General features: G+C 38.9%; 1 long non-coding RNA gene across 8 annotated transcripts in view; it reads left to right on the plus strand.

Annotated features, from left to right (window-relative positions):
- Positions 1 to 13,690, plus strand: part of LOC110128832 (uncharacterized) — a 66,173-nt gene that overhangs the window by 37,323 nt on the left and 15,160 nt on the right. For 3 of the 8 annotated variants that reach the window (XR_011488715.1, XR_011488719.1, XR_011488716.1), the window contains 3 exons: positions 1,061 to 8,774; positions 9,646 to 9,743; positions 13,120 to 13,393. This is a non-coding gene — a long non-coding RNA (uncharacterized lncRNA). The other 5 variants (XR_011488717.1, XR_011488721.1, XR_011488722.1 and 2 more) reach the window with 5 other exon arrangements.

The following is a 13,690-nucleotide window of genomic DNA, read 5'->3' on the forward strand; positions in this document are numbered from 1 at the left end:
AGTGGTAGTCAGAGGAATTTTTGCTTTTCTGTTTTTATTCTTGACTTTTAACACTTCTATGCAATCCAGGGATGGGTATAAAAACTAGTAAGGATACCTTCAACTTTACAATATTCAGGTGAATGCTGGGACTCATAATCTTTGTGGTTTAAGAAGCTTTGCATTGAAATGAGGATTATTTTAGAAACAATGTGGTTTTCCCACTGAAAAGATGCTTTGTCACATTCAGATTTAAAATAACTGCTGCCTTGTCATACTCCCATTCTATCCTGAAAGCCCAGTGCTGGACAACTGGGAAGAAAGGGTATGAAAGGGCAACTCATTAAAATGTTTTCTAGGAAAACTGATGGGTGAAAGACTTCCTGAGAAATTTCACACTGGAAAAGAATACTCTGCTCTGCTGTATTTCATGGAATATCATGAAATCTTTTCTTTTGGGCACATGTTCTTTGCCCTGTGTTTATAGTTGTCACTAGTTCAGGTGGCCTGAAATGCCTGATGTTGGAAGTACTTGCCATTTCAGACTCCCCGTTGACCATGAAGGGTGAAAAGAGTCTCCTAGTCTGTTTAAAATTTTATTTATTTATTCATTTATTTTTGGCTGTGCTGGGTTTTCTTTGCTTCATGGGCTTTTCTCTAGTTATGGCGAGTGGGGGATACTCTCTAGTTGCGATTCATAGGCTTCTCACTGTGGAGCGCAGACTCTGGGAGTGCAGGGTTCAGTAGTTGCAGCTCCCAGGCTCTAGGGCATAAACCTAAGGGTTGTTGCCCATGGCTCTAGTTGCCCTGCGGCGTGTGGGATCTTCCAGGACCAGGAATCAAACCCATGTCTCCTTCATTGGCAGGCAGATTCTTTACCACTGAGCCATGAGAGTGCCCTCTCCTAGTCTTATAAAAAGCAGAATCACATAACTTAGAAAGATGGAGTTTGTATCCATTAACAGAGGGACAGATTTTTATGCTTTTTTTTTAGTGTCAGTTTGATTATGCAAACTTGATGGGGATATTGGTTGCATCTTTAAAAAAAAAATTGTTTTTGTTTTGTTTTATAAAAATCCAGATTTTGAGAAGCATATGTAGCTGAGATGAAGTTAGCCAACGTTTTGGTCCAGGAAGAAAAGCAGAAAAGAAGAAGCTCTTGGTGATCCTGAATATTAAGTCTTTTCTTTGGAGTCAGTTGTAATTTTTATGTCAGTTCTTGTTATAGTAATAGCAGACACATACATAATGAAGCTTTATTAAAGGTGGACGAGTCCCTGAGAGAATCACCAGTGGTAAGAAGAATAAAAAATGTTTCACCAAAACAGCTTTTAAAATCTCCAACATTTAAATTCTTCTACTCTCTCAAAATTCAGCTTCCCCTAGAAGAAGGCCTCCTATTTAAATTTTTTCTTAATAATGTGAAATATCAAATCACTTTTACTTTAATTTTTTTTTTCATTTTAAAATGGACTAAACCTCATCCTTCACATGTTTTCACAGTTAAGAGACATGAATATGTCGGGAAAATGTAATTTTGGTTATGCTTCCTTCAGAATTTGCTAATGTGAAAAAAGTATTTTTTTTAAAAAGATATGATTTAATGAGAGCTCTTTTTCTTTTTTTTTTTTTCAGTTCCTCAGAAGATCAAAGCAAAATGGAATAGAATACCATTCTTCCCCAACTTGGTTAGGTGTTAAATAGTGCTCTTTGCTACCTTCTTTCTTACTCTTCAGCACAAGGGTACTATTAATAGTTTAGATATGTGACATAAGGGCTGTACCAATTAAGAGTTACATTTGTTTGCTAGTAACAAAGATTTAGCTACAGTGCTTAAGAACATGAGGGTTTAATTCTTTTTTTAAAAAGAAATCATTTACTTATTTTTGGCTGTGCTGCGTCTTCATTGCTGTGAGGGCTTTTCTCTAGTTGTGGCAAGTGGGGGATACTCATTGTTGCGTACGCAGGCTTCTCATTGTGGTGGCTTCTCTCATTGTGGAGCACGGGTTTTAGTCACAGACTTTGGCAGTTGTGGCATATGGGCTCAGGGCTCATGGTTCCTGGGTTCTAAAGCACAGGCTCAGTGGGTTTAGTTGCTCCTCTGTATCTGGGATCTTCCCTGACCAGAGATGGAACCCAGGTCTCCTGCATTGGCAGATGGATTCTTCACCACTGAGTCACCAGGGAAGCCTCAGGGTTTAATTCTCTTAAATAAGAACACAGAGGTAAGGCAGTCATTGCTTAATACTGTAACTCTACAGTGCCATCAGGAATCCAGGCTCATTCTGTCTTTCTGCCCCACCACCCTTATTTTGTGACTTTTACTGTCAAAGACTCCTCATGATTTTAGAAGGCTGCTGAAGCTCCAGTCATTACATATGAATTCTTATCAGGAAATAAAAGGGAAGACTTCTTGAAAAACATATTAATAGCTTTTACTTATATCCTGTTTGGAGAAGGAAATGACAACCCACTCCAGTATTCTTGACTGGAAAATTCCCGAGAGAGAAGCCTGACGGGCTACAGTCCACAGGATTGCAAAGAGTTGGCCATGCCTAAGTGACTGAGTACATATCCTGTTGGCCACTAAGTAGCTAGTATGTAACATAGTGCACTATAAAGTAATAGAATGTAATTTTTCAGTTTAGGCATATTACCCAAGATTCTGTTAGGAATAAATAAATAAATAATGAATTACCATCAAAATTCCCTGTTACAAGATCTGTGTTTTAGTCTGGCTATTATCTAGTATCAGCTGGACTATACAACAACAAGAAAGTAACCCTGGGATCTTGGTGACTTGTAACAAAGACATCTTTCTTACTCACAAAGCCTGATCTAAATAAGCCCCAGTGACTCTGAAGTGTAGCTCCCCTCCATGTGATGACTGCTTCCTTTTATGGCCCCTTCTTCTTAGCATGTGGCTTCTGGGATGCTGAGATAAGGGGACATATAACTGAAGGATCTCACAAGGGTTATTCACTGTGCCAGCATGGGAGTGACACATATCACTTCTCCTTACTGTTTTCTGGCCAAAACTAGTCATATAGTCCCTTCCAATTGCAGTGGGGCCAGGAATACTATCTTTCTACTACTCAGGAAGGATCCTATGGTGATAAGTTTGTCTATGCAATTTAGTCCTATTTCCTTTTTTTTCCCATTTATTTTTATTAGTTGGAGACTAATTACTTTACAATATTGTAGTGGTTTTTGCCATACATTGACATGAATCAGCCATGGATTTACATGTGTTCCCCATCCTGATCCCCCCTCCCACCTCCCTCACCATCCGATCCCTCTGGGTCTTCCCAGTGCACCAGCCCTGAGCACTTGTCTCATGCACCCAACCTGGGCTGGTGATCTGTTTCATCCTTGATAGTATACTTGTTTCAATGCTATTCTCTCAGAACATCCCACCCTTTCTTGCCTTCTCCCACAGAGTCTAAAAGTCTGTTCTGTACATCTGTTTCTCTTTCTGTTTTGCATATAGGGTTATCATTACCATCTTTTAAAATTCCGTATATATGCGTTAGTATACTGTATTGGTCTTTATCTTTCTGGCTTACTTCACTCTGTATAATGGGCTCCAGTTTCATCCATCTCATTAGAACTGATTCAAATGAATTCTTTTTAATGGCTGAGTAATATTTCATGGTGTATATGTACCACAGCTTCCTTATCCATTTGTCTGCTGATGGGCATCTGGGTTGCTTCCATGTCCTGGCTATTATAGACAGGGCTGTGATGAACAATTTAGTCCTATTTCCAAACTAAGCCAGTTAGATTCAGTAGGTCCTAGGCAACAGGATAGCCTGTTTTACAGTAACCATTTATCAAGTGGTTACAATGTACCAAAGCATGGTGTCACATGCTCAAGGCACAGATATGAAAAAGATGCAAATCCTCTTTCAAGGAATTTATTGACTAATAAAGAAGACACACACATCTGTGGAATAATAATAACAATAAAAGTAAAAATATCAGGTGCTCTGGGAATTGAAAGTTGGGAGAATGTCTTCTAGTTGATGCCCAGGGAAAGGTTTTTGGAGGAAATGATATTTAAAGAAGTCCTTACAAGATTAGTAGAATTAACCTAGGTGATGTGGTCCAAACAATAGTGTCTCTCTCAAGGAGTTTTCTGAATCGGTAGGAATGTTAGACTATAATTTCAATGGTGCCAGTGTCTAGCTATTTGATCTTTGACAAGTTTTTCCCTTTTGTAAGATGAAAGAATTGGATAAAAATGGTCTCTATTGTTTGTTTCACCTCTAATACTCTGTGATTCTCCAATTCTTAAGCCAACATTCTAAAAGCCTAATGATGTGATTGTGGAACATGTAGACAGTGAAACCTTCCAAACAGAAGTACCGTTAATGTTCTTTGACAAACACGGGGACAATAGAGAAATGTAGAAGAGAAGTCTAAATATCATGTGGTATCTATCTCATTCTCTTGTTTTATTGCAGTTTCTCTCAGGACTTCTGAGGCACAGGTTTAAAGATTTCGTCTTGCTTTTTTCTTTTGGATATAGTTGCCAAATAGAGCATGGGCTATACTAAAGCAGTCTTTAGTCAGTCTCTTAAGTATGCTACTGCAAGCATTTTTTCCTGTGTTATTTAAAACTCTTTAGAAACAAGAGAAGATATGATAAAAATGATGTTCAGGTCCGTTTCTATGCTTCCTTGTGATATGCTATTTGAAAGTCAGATTTCCCTTATGTACTAGTGAAGCTTGTGTGCTGTGCTAAGTCATCAGTCATGTCCGATTCTTTGTGACCCTGTGGGCTGTAGCCCTCCAGGCTCCTCTGTCCATGGGATTTTCCAGGTAAGAATACTGGAGTGAGTTACCATGTCTTCCTCCAGGTGATCTTCCAGACCCAGAGATCAAACTTGTGTCTCTTGTGGCTCCTGAGCTGGCAGGCCGGTTTTTTACCACTAGTGCCACCTGGGAAGCTTAGTGAAAATGAAATAATATTGTAGTAGCTTTAATCTTGTAATAGCAGGCACTGGGTTGCTTTTATTATAGTTCGTTTGTTAAGAATTGTAACTCACATTTGTTGGACATGAATTACATGTCAGTAACTCTAACAAGTGCTTTGGAGAGACTATTGACTCACTGATCCCAGCACCAGATAGTGTAGATAAGAAACCTGCAATTTAGACAGATTACGTAACTTGCTTCAGGTCTCATAACTAGAAAGTGGCTGAACCAAGATCCACACTTTCATTTCTGCATTTCAAGAGCCTGCATCACTTTTGTCTCTGTTGCAAATGGCAAACCGAACTTGTTAGGTATAAGCAAAAAGGTGATGAGACTAAAACTCAGAGGTAGCTCTCATTTCAGGAAGGCAGGAAACAGGTTTCCCTCTTGCCCATCTTGTTCTTGATCACTGTCTCTTGGCTCTGCTCTGCTGTGTTTCCTTCACTTAGCATTACGTATTCGATGTGGTCACCTCTGGTATTTCTCACAGCTGGTGATTTAAGTGGCACGTTGTTCGTGTCCAACAACCCCATGGACTACAAGCATGCCAGGCTTCCCTGTCCTTCACCATCTCCTAGAGCTTGCTCAAACTCATGTCCTCTGTGTCGGGGATGCCAACCAACCATCTCATATTCTGTTACCCCCTTCTCCTCCTGCTTTCAATCTTTCCTAGCATCAGGGTCTTTTCCAATGAGTCAGTTCTTCATATCAGGTGGTCAAAGTATTGGAGCTTCAGCATCAGTCCTTCCAACGAATATTCAGGGTTGATTTCCTGAATAAGTGGCAAGAGAGCTTTCTTTTCCAAAGTGTTGTTAAAAATTCAGTAGTTGAGTCTCATTGGGCCTCCCAGGAGGTGCTAGTGGTAAAGAACTTGCAGGAGACCCAAGAGACACTATTTCATCCCTGGGTCAGTAAGATCTCCTGGAGAAGGGAATGACAACCCACTCCAGTATTCTTGCCTGGAGAATCCCCATGGACAGAGGGGCCTGGCGAGCTACAGTCTATGGGGGTCACAAAAGAGTCGGTCAGACATGACTGAAGCTTCTTAGTTTGCCACTGAGTCTCATTGGCTTGGCTTCTCCATGTGGCCATCCCTGACTGAATCATAATTATAAGGTATAGAATATTCTGACATCCCGAGTATCAATCGCAGGACCATGCTTTGAGTTGATGGGGACTGTCAGGGGCAAATTTTAGCTCTGTCCAAGAGGGACAAGAGGGGTGGATAGACTTCAAAGCTCAACTAGGACAATTTTGTCAAAAGAAGGCCAAATAGGTGCTGGGCAGGCAAACCAACCACTGCCCTCCGTGTTGGCTTCCACAGTTTCTCCTCGTGAAGTTGTGTATTTTTTGTTTTTAAAGTTCCCCTGCCTCCAAAAGAGCTTACACTTTGCCATGTGGTGTTACCTCCCAAGAACACTTCACTTATGTCTTAGAAAAATAAATACACAGCCAATTTGCAGATTATACCTTCCTTAGTTCTGCTATAAATTATATGACTTGTTCTTGGCAAAGCCTGAAGTCAAAGCTGGCTTTTTCCCACCCCCTCACCAACTTGAAGAATGAGTGGCATTCACTGAAGTTGTGTGCCCAGGGATGAATTTGCCCACCTGAAGGGGATAGCTAAATTTATGGGAAGAATGGCAACTTTTTAAATAGTTCCAAGCATCCATTCCACTGTGAGAAGCTTACAGGCAAGTAGGAAATATTTTTTTCTTTTGAACCTGAGCCAAACCTTCACTTAAAATATTTATAAAATTTGTGAATCTGGAGGAAACCCATTATGGTCACCTTCACCGCATTAAAATTCCAAAATTTTCTCAGTGTGTTCCATGTGGTTTGAGAACAACATGATGTATAGAATTCCAGCAGTAGGAAAAGACAAAATCAGAAGTAAAAAAGTCTGGGTTCTAGGTTTAACTCAGATCCTAACCAGAGGGTGGTCTCAGATTGGTCCCATGGTGTCCCTGGTTCTTGGTTTCTTCTTTTGTAAATGATGAATTCAGTTTATATGTGTAATGTGGTGCCAGCTCAGCTCTCCATCAGAAATACAATTCACTGGGCCATTGGAACTATTCATGAGGGCTCAGCAAGTCTCAGCTGATTGAGTCTTTCAATATTGTTATGCCAAATCCTTTTGGAGTTTCTATTCCTGGCTAGAATTAACCTGTTCTGTACTATTCTCTTCTTTACCTAAATATGTTATATAGAGAATAGATTAACTATGTAAGGAAGTCTAGTTAGTTTTATTTGGGGAGCTTTTAGACTTTGAGATTTTTCTTGTTATAACTGAAAGGCATCTAAAAATTTGGGAATTCCTGATCAAGCTTCATTCATTGAGTGAAACTTTCTTGGTCTTCTTTAGTCTCAAGAACCCTCTGGTCAAGGATTCTGTTGCTTGTTTGGTGCTGAGCTGGGCCACTCTACTGCTTCTTTCTGATTTGGAGAACAAAGTCTGCCAGGATTACCTGCTATGTCCCACCGTTAATATAGTAAAGAAAAAAAATCTTGTCTATTAGGAAATGTGAGGAATGTGGGTTCTCATATATGTTCATCTATCCACCATTTATTGAGTGCCTATTATCTACCAGCTGCTGTGAGAGGAACACATTTACTGACACAAACTTAAATAAATAGCTCTGGCAGATGAGGGCTCTTTTTGAAGCACAGGAAACATAACTGGAAACTAATCTCTTTAAGTCTGATTAGAGAAAATATAATTCCATTCATTGCTCCTAATTTTCCTGTTTCTTGTAAACTTTTGTACTTGTATATATTTTTTACATTGAAATATAATTCATATAACATAGGAGCCAATTGTTTCAAATTGTGCACTTCAGTGGTTTTTAGTATAGTCATTATGTTGTATAATTATCAAAACTATCTAATTCCAGAATATTTTCATCACCCTAAAAGGAAACCCCATACACACTAGCAGTTTTGAACCCCACCCCTTCACCCCTTGTCAACCACCAATCTATTTTTGTCTTTATGGATTAGTCTATTCTGGACATTTCATATTATGAAATAATACTATGTGTGGTCTGTTGTGTCTGGCTTTTTTCACTTAGCATAATGTTTTCAAGGTTCATCCATATTGTAGCATATAACAGCACTTCATTTTTCATTGCTAAATGACATTTCATTATATGTTATATGGATATACCATATTACCTTCATCCATTAACCATCTGATGGACTTTTGGGTCATTTATACTTTTTGGTTATTATGAATAATGTTGATATGAACATTTGTTTATAACTTGTTGTATGAATGAATATTTTCACTTCTCTTGGGTATATATCTAGAAGTGGAACTATTGGGTTATATGGTAATTCTACTTTTTAACTTCGCAAGAACCTACCAAGCTGTTTTTCCAAAGTGGCTGTACCATTTTACATTTCCATCAGTAATATACTTTTTTTTTTTTGGTTGTCTTTAATAGAAAATATTTGAAACCACCCCAGGAGTTAGGTTAGTAGTTTTCTTCCCAGTTTATTGGTGAGGGCACTACAGCAATAAACTGAAAAATGCCTTCCCGGGGCCCAGGTTTCTTCATTTATTCAGCATTCACTGATTCCCTGTTCTGTTCCCGGCATTGTTCCCAGTTCTGTGGATGCAGAGATGAGTAAAATATGCTGTCTGTGAAGTGTTGAATCGAGTCTGTGAAACTTCTGTTGAAATCTTTAAAATGGTAAAAGCTTCCATTCATGTGACTTGGTTTAGATGGAATCTGCCCAGAGTCTTAAGGATGGACCTAAACAAATATCCCTTGATATTGGATGATTTTTGGATGATGTTCCTAGTATCCATGGTAAGCTATCAATTCATGTTTTCTATTCTTAGTGGAGAAAATGTGTTAGCATCTGGCATTTGCTGTTTCTCTGAAATGAACAATTTTATAGTGGAATCATCTAATCCTGGGAATTTGGGAATAAGTATATAACTTACATTGAAAAAGAGTAACAATCCTGAACATGTGTATAGTTTTTCACCATTTCCAGAGCTGTTTTGTGTCTTCTTTGACCGCAGTCCTGTGAAGTAGGCCAGGCAAACACACGTTATTTCCATTTCATGGATGGTCACTGAACCTCAGGGAAGCAGACTACTTTGCCCTGGGTCACACGAATGAGCCAGAAGAAGACCCTTCACTAGAGCAGTCATTCCCAAATACTATTTCCTGGACTGGTGCCAGGAAGGGATAGAGTTCACTGATTCATGAGGAAGTGAGAAAATTAAGGCAAAGTCGTGAGGTTTTCACATCACTAAATTTATTTGATTTTAAGAACTGTCTTTTAGTCTAAAATTAAGTATTGGCTTACAGAAAAACCCAAATGAACCTTTTGGCCAACCCAATACCTCTTATTTCTATATTAGTTTGTAAAATGTCTGCTTTCTTTATTGAATGTGGTGATGTTAGATAGCAACATTTCTGTAATTTTCATTTGAAAAAAAACAAATGTTGGTAACTTTCATTAACAAAACTTTTTTTTTTTTTTAAACTGTTTCATGAAATCGCCATAGCAGAGTCAGGCCTGGTCCAGTGATTCCTGATTAATCACTTTATTACTTTCTCCTGGGCACCTTCTAGTTAAACTCGAAAATATGTCCTTTTAGAGATGTAGCCATTTTTCCTATGTACCTATGTCACATGCAACTTTAGTAACTAGTCTCCTGGTTTTCAGCTAAATCCTCGTAGGCAATTATATATCAGAGATTCAAAGGCTGGTGGAACACCCATGCAGGCAGAATGACCTACTCAGTCTTCTGTTTTTGATTGTAGGTAAGTATGTATTGTTGTTCAGTTTGTTAATTATTCTGGCATTTTTTTTTTTTCTTTTTTGGCAGTGGGGAGAGGAGGTTGGACAAGACATTTTTAGCAAAATGCAATTGACTGTATTTGAAAAGATGTAGCATTTATTCATTTGATGAATGGTTCTCCATCTGGTAGAAAGCAAGACAACCCGAACAGTATGTGTGACTTGCCTACATCACATACCAATGAGAGGAACTAGAAGTGGAAAGCCTTCTATTTCTAAATATTACTCATATACTTCAAAATGTAATCGTGGGAACAACATGCAAATTACCAATGGAAAAAAAATCCTCTTGACTCTTTAAAACACTGAGCAAAAGGATGTAGCAGGATTAAATCATCCTCAAGTCCCCTTGCTTGTTGCACTGGGTTTGTGGGAGGGGAGGGATTTCTGAGTACCAGATACCCCCTCTCCTAAAGCAGCCTTCCCCAAGTCCAGAAGACTTGCTCCAGCATTAGGGTTACTACACTCAAATACACCTGGAGAAAGAGTACTATGCAAAGTAACTCCTGGTTCTGTACGGTGGAACTTTGGATTTATAAATATCCAAGAGTGGCAGAGCTTCCACACTCCTCAAACTTTTGGATTAGAACCTACTTCTTCCTCTTGTTGCCCTTCAAGGGTAGTGTTTATGTGTGTTATAACTTCCTTCTCATTCAATTCTCATAACAACTTTATAGGTAAGGGATAGTCTCATTCCCATTCTACAGATCAAGAGCCCAAGGCACAGAGAGGTTAAGAAACTTGCCCAAGGTCATACAGTGGCAAGGTCTGTATTTGAACCTGGCAATTTAGCATCAGAGGTAGTCTGTGAATTCCTGTGTGGTGCTGCTTTCTATGGCTAAGTGGCATTTTTTTGCTTTTACCTAAATACAGCATGTTTTCTTACATGAATAGTCAGTAATCTAAACTAGAAAATAGATTGAAAGTTTTCAGGGCACTTGACTGGCTGGTGAGTCCAATGCAAACATAATAGAAAGACCAGTGACTCTGAGGTTATGCAGTTGAATTGTTTTTTTTCCAAACTTTAAACTTTTTATTTTGTGTTGGGGTATAGCTGATAAAAAATGTTGTGGTAGTTTCAGGTGAATAGCAAAGGGACTCAGCCATGCATGTATATGTATCCTTTCTCCCCCCAAACCCTCTCCCATTCAGGCTGGCACATAACATTGGGAACTCACCTATTTTTTGCAGCCATTTTCTAACCATGTTAACTTATCTAGTGGGTTAACTTTAAAAGCCTCAACTTTCTCCTTTGTATACTAGCGATAATAATTCAATGACATGTCCCATGAAGAAGTCATGGTAGGATGAAGGATGTAGGTAAAGTTTCAGGAAGACAATGGCGTGCAGCACATTCTACACGGAACACAAGTATATACCTATTTCCCCCTCACCCTCACTCCTTCCCACTGCCTTTTCTTTCTTCCCTTTCTGCCACTCAAATGCGTAGGCAAGCTTGGTTAGTCCTCCATTGAAATGAATGGTCCCACATCACCTGCAGCTTTATATGAAGGAAGGCCAGGGTAAATCCCATGAGAAGCTGTATAATATAGAAGAAAGAACTCAGAAAGGAAACAAGTGTCAAGTGTAACATTCTCTGAGGAGACCAGAAATACCATCAAGGTGAGAAAGTGGGTCTACAGAACACTGAACTGTCCCCAGTAAGGGTTCATACCAAAAGGAAGTGAAAAATTGAGATTAAAAGACAGACCTTAGAAACTAGTCCCATCTCCCACATGCTCTTGAATGAAGAAGTAGAAGTGTGGGCTGGCAAGATCGCTCCTGTGTGATGTGATCCCACCAAAAGCCTCAAGAATCTGCCCATTCACCCTGGGGCCTTCTTCAGATAACCTTAGAAATTTACCAAATTCAAGGAGATGCCCTTCATTCTCTAGTTTTGTTTTAAAAATGTGAATATGGATTATAATTCTTCCCATTCCTAAAATATGTATCATCATAGGGAAGGATGGTCTCATAAACTCAGAAGCTGTATTTTCTTACCTCTCCTGGGCAAAAATAAATTTGTTTAGTAGTAACTAAATAATAGCAGAGGTGATACTTTGGAGAATCTAGTAATTAAAAGAATCTTTTAATGCTCTATTTCAAAGGATAAAGCAACAATATTAAGGATAATTTTGAAAATAGGATTTAAAAAACCAACCAGGATTCTGCCAACTTAAATGTCTCTTTTCATTTCTGTATACTAGAAAATTTATTTCATATATTTATTTTGTGTATTAGATTTTAGTCTTTTCATATATAGACATTTTGCATGATTTCAACCATAGGCTATATGCCATTAGGTATAACATAGGTTTAGAAATCTGCATCTATATTCTATACAATTGTCATTTGAATGGCTTAAGTGGGAAAGGTAGTATATGTTCCTCTTCAGAATGGGAAGAGAGTGACTCCCAGGCACAATTATGATGATGTGACAACATTTGGTGATTGATACTAGTTTTGCCCAATTATAGACAATGCTGTCTAGCACCAAAGAATGGTTATGGCTGCTAGAAACAGAGACCCAACTATAGTATTTTAAACACATGACAAGAAAAAAAAAAAAAAAAGCCAATGGAAGGCTGTTTAGTTCTGGTGTTTGCAAGATGTCAGTGGCCAAGGCTATTTCTGTTTTTCTGCTTTGCCATTCTTTCTGCATGGCTTTCAAGTTCAAAGTTACAATATGACTGCTTGAATTACAGCTTTCATGTCTGAATTCCAGGCAAGAAGCAGGAAGAAGAGAAAGACAAGATGTCCCTTTGCCACCTTCATCGTCCACTTCTTTTTAAAGAGTTTCCCCAAAGTTCCCTGTCAAAGCACCTCATGAAATCACACAAACTCTTGGAGGTTTTGTTTCTTCACTGATAAACCAACAGCAATAATTTCTACCTCTCAAACATACGTGCGTGTTTGCTCAGTTGTGTCAGACTCTGTGAGTCTTTGGACCGTAGCCCTCCAGGCTCCTCTGTCCATAGGATTTTCCAGGCAAGAATACTGGAGTGGATTGCCATTTTCTCCTCCAGGGGATCTTTCTGCCCCAGGGATCAAATCCATGTCTCCTGTGGCTCCTGGATTGCAGGCAGATTCTTTACCCATTGAGTGACTGGGGCTGGCTACCTACCTTGCTAGGTGTATGTGAAAGAAAACTGCAAATTCAAAAATGCTGTGTAAATGCAAGGACTAAATTAAAACAGTACTTGTGGTCCAATGCAGATTGCAATAGCTGCAATAGTTCATATTTCTGTGTTCTTGTTGCAGAAGAGCAATTATTTATAATTATTTCAATTATTGTTACATTGCAATTATTTATAATCACTCCCTTTCCCCATCCTGAAGTGTTTTTGAGACAGAGAGAAAGCAGAACTGGACTGTGTTTGGTTCATGTCAGTGGGAAGTCTGAGGACTATGAGACTCCAGACAGTGGTAGAAGTGATCAGACTCCAAAGCTGCTTCCTTATGCCTCCATGTCTTTGTCATCTGGGAGATGGAATAGAAGGTTGGAAAAACCCTAAACTCAGAGGCTGAAAAAGTCCTAATGTAGTTCCTTGAGAACCAGCAGATCTCCAGGCCAAGTCTGCTGTGTGTGGCCCTGATCTTTGTGATTAAAATGGTAAGCTCCCTGAGGGCAGGAATTCTATCTCTATGTTCCTTTGTATTCCAATTCCTGGAACCTAGAAGGACCTGGGTAAAAATCTATTTATTAATTCTAGCCCCACCTTGAAGACAGAGTCATTCTTACGTGTGACTTATTTAAGCTCTTGTGCCACTTAACCTGTTATGATTAACTGGAGCCACAAAGGACTAGGTGCGTTGTAGCATATATTTAAATAAAAATAATTATAAGATAAATAAGCACTAGCGATAAAGTGTACATGATTAACATAATTAACAGTGCTATTGTCATATG

The sequence above is a fragment of the Odocoileus virginianus genome, chromosome 7, assembly GCF_023699985.2.
Source record: "Odocoileus virginianus isolate 20LAN1187 ecotype Illinois chromosome 7, Ovbor_1.2, whole genome shotgun sequence".
Taxonomy (NCBI): Eukaryota; Metazoa; Chordata; class Mammalia; order Artiodactyla; family Cervidae; genus Odocoileus; species Odocoileus virginianus.